The following is a 3,874-nucleotide window of genomic DNA, read 5'->3' on the forward strand; positions in this document are numbered from 1 at the left end:
AAACAGCAAAGGTTTACTGTATAGCACAGGAAACTATAGTCAATATCTTATAATAACCCGTAATGGAAAATAATCTGAAAAAATAATATATGTTCAACCAAATCACGCCGCTGTGCACCTGAACCATTGTAAGTCAACTATACCTAAATAAAGTATATACATTAAGGAAAAAAAGTAAAAAAAGAGAAAAGGTTGAGAAGCACCAGTTTTAATCAACTCCTTATCTCACAGATAAGAACACAGGTTGTGCGATGTCAGGTGGCAGCTGCTTTGTGGTGAAAACTGTCCAGAATGCAGTCCTCTTGGCCCTGTGTCAGCAATTGCTCCGTGGCCCCAGAGCTGCGCTCCCTATGTGGAAAACCATCTGGTGACAGGAAAATTCCTTAAGTATTCAGACAAAGGTAAGGAGCAAGAAAGAATGGTGGAAGTTATAGGGAGGGAAATTTTTTGTTCTGCATAACAGAAAACTTTTAAACAATAGGTGCAACTGTTCAACCAGAGAAAGTGTTTGGGAGTGTTTAGAATAATCGTAAAAAAAAAAAGAAAAATTACAGTACGTTGAGGCAGAGGCTGATGGCTACCCTTGATCATCTCCTAGGTCCTTTTCAGACTTCTAATGTAGAGGGCTGTTGACGTGTCTGTGTCCTCAGAAGACTGTTCTAGAGCACTGAGCTTCGCCATCCTCATTAACAAACGTGTGTCAAGGAGAGAAGGTGGAACGCGATTTCTGACCTGTTCGCCTTTCCCACTGCTGACCACCTGGGGGCGCACGAGCCTTCCTCGGACCCGAGACAGGACTGCGACCCCGGATCGCCGGCTGCAGGGACGCGGACCGAGGCGAAGACTGGGTCGGGGCGAGGCGAGGCGAGGGTGCAAACCGTCCTCCCGCCGCAGACCGCCTCCACTGGAGGCCAGCACGCCAGCACGGAAGGCGCATCGAGATCGCACTGGAGGCCGAATTCTGCTAGGATTATGGAAAAAACCAATTTTAAAAATATGGATAATTTTAAAAGCCTTTACTGAACTTGTTATAATACTGTTCCTGTTTCATGTTTTGGTCGCTAGGTTCCTGAGCAGGGATGCACGCCTCAACCCCCATGGAAAGGGGAAGACTTAACCACGGAAGGGAAACCACAGAGCCAGGAAAATATTCACAGCATTTAATCTGGGTATAGCGCAGATTCTTTCCCTGAATTGAGACTTGACCCTCACCACCGCCGGTCCCATTTTTTGAGCTCCACTCCTTATCTGCGGGACATTGAGTTGTTCCGACCGGGAAGACTGACAGGGAAGAGGGAAGAAAGTGGAGGGCCAGGGGGGCGCGGGGCGGGGGCGCGGGAGACGGAGGGCCAGGGGGAAATACGCCCAGCTCTCGGAAGGGAACACCGGCTGGGCAAGACTGATGGCAGGAGGAGCCGGGAGCGACAGAGGACGAGACGGCTGGATGGCATCACCGACGCGATGTCAGGAGTTTGAGCAAGCTTTGGGAGTTGGTGATGGACAGGGAAGCCTGGCGTGCTGCAGTCCATGGGGTCGCAAAGAGTCGGACAGGACTGAGTGACTGAACTGAACTGACCCACCTGGGGAAATCAGATAGGAAATAACAGCTTAAGGTTTCCAGTACAAACATCTTCCTCTTATACCTCTGCCCCACAGGAGAGGAGTCAGCCGTTCCTCCTCTGGCAACAGGCCTCACAGCAAACTGGGAAGCTGTAGTATCTCTGATTCACCCCCTAGAGAAGCAGTAGCTATGCAAAGACATCCACACGGTGAGTGGCAGGTGTTATGACTGCATCACTGAACTGCATACATTTCTCTGATGGATCCCCATGGCCGACATCATAAAATCCAAATTCTTTGTCTCAGCCCACCCCACCCTGCCTCACCTCCAGTAATTTTCAGGAAGAAGAGTCTTTCAGCTCCAACCCGCAGTTCCCGGACCTTACACATTCCTTTACTTGGAATGCCCTTCCTCCAGGCAGAATTAGTAGCTCTCTCTCCCATCTATTGGGAGGCTTCCCAGTTGGCGCTAGTGGTAAAGAACCCGCTTGCCGATGCAGAAGACACAAGAGACGCAGGTTCAATCTCTGTGTCAGGAAGATCTCCCAGAGGAGGGCATGGCAACCCACACCAGTATTCTTGCCTGGAGAATGCCAAGGACAGAGGAGCCTGGTGGGCTACAGTCCATGGGGTCGCAAAGAGTTGGACACGACTGAAGTGACTGGTTGGAAGAGGGGTGTTTGCTATGACCAGTGGGTTCTCTTGGCAAAACTCTATTAGCCTTTGCCCTACTTCATTCTGTACTCCAAGGGCAAATTTGCCTGTTACTGCAGATATTTCTTGATTTCCTATTTTTGTATTCCAGTCCCCTATAATGAAAAGGACATCTTTTTTGGGTGTTAGCTCTAGAAGGTCTTGTAGGTCTTCGTAGAACCGTTCAACTTCAGCTTCTTCAGCGTTACTGGTTGGGGCATAGGCTTGGATTACCGCGATATTGAATAGTTTGCCTTGGAAACGAACAGAGATCATTCTGTCATTTTTCAGATTGCATCCAAGTACTTCATTTTGGACTCTCTTGTGGACTATGATGGCCACTCCATTTCTTCTAAGGGATTCTTGCCCACTGTGTAGATATAATAGTCGTCTGAGTTAAATTCACCCATTCCAGTCCATTTTAGTTCTCTGATTCCTAAAATGTCAATGTTCACTCCTGCCATCACCTGTCTGGCCACTTCCAGTTTACCTTGATTCATGGACCTAACATTCCAGGTTCCTATGCAATATAGGTCTTTACAGCATCGGAATTTACTTCCTTCATCGGTCACATTCACAACTGGGTGTTGTTTTTGCTTTGGCTCCGTCTTTTCATTCTTTCTGGAGTTATTTCTCCGCTGATACGAACAAAGCTAGCGGATGTGATGGAATTCCAGTTAAGCTATTTCAAATCCTAAAAGATGATGCTGTGAAAGTGCTGCACTCAATATGCCAGCAAACTTGGAAAACCCAGCAGTGGCCACAGGACTGGAAAACGTCAGTTTTCATTCCAATCCCAAAGAAAGGCAATGCCAAAGAATGCTCAAACTACCACACAATTGCACTTCCCTGGTGGCTCAGACGGTAAAGCGACTGCCTACAATGCGGGAGACCCGGGTTTGATCCCCGGGTTGGGAAGATCTCCTGGAGAAGGAAATGGCAACCCACTCCAGTATTCTCACCTGGAAAATCCCATGGACAGAGGAGCCTCTTAGGCTGCAATCCATGGGGTCGCAAAGAGTCAGACACGACTGAGCGACTTCACTTTCCTTTCAGTTTCACACGCTAGCAAAGTAATGCTCAAAGTTCTCCGAGCCAGGCTTCAACAGTATGTGAACGGTGAACTTCCAGATGTTCAAGCTGGATTTAGAAAAGGCAGAGGAACCAGAGATCAAATTGCCAACATCCGTTGGATCATTGAGAAAGCAAGAGAGTTCCAGAAAAACACCTACTTCTGCTTTATTGACGACGCCAAAGACTTTCACTGTGTGGATCACAACAAAATGTGGAAAATTCTGAAAGAGATGGGAATACCAGACCACCTGACCTGTCTCTTGAGAAATCTGTGTGCAGGTCAGGAAGCAACAGTTAGAGCTGGACATGAAAAAAATTGGGAAAGGAGTACGTCAAGGCTGTATATTGTCACCCTGCTTATTTAACTTCTATGCAGAGTACATTATGAGAAACGCCAGGCTGGATGAAGCACAAGCTGGAATCAAGGTTGCCAGGAGAAATATCAATAACCTCAGATATGCAGATGACACCACCCTATGGCAGAAAGTGAAGAACTAAAAAGCCTGTTGATGAAAGTGAAAGAGGAGAATGAAAAAGTTGGCTTAAA

The sequence above is a fragment of the Bison bison genome, unplaced genomic scaffold, assembly GCF_000754665.1.
Source record: "Bison bison bison isolate TAMUID 2011002044 unplaced genomic scaffold, Bison_UMD1.0 scf7180017864185, whole genome shotgun sequence".
Lineage (NCBI taxonomy): Eukaryota > Metazoa > Chordata > Mammalia > Artiodactyla > Bovidae > Bison > Bison bison.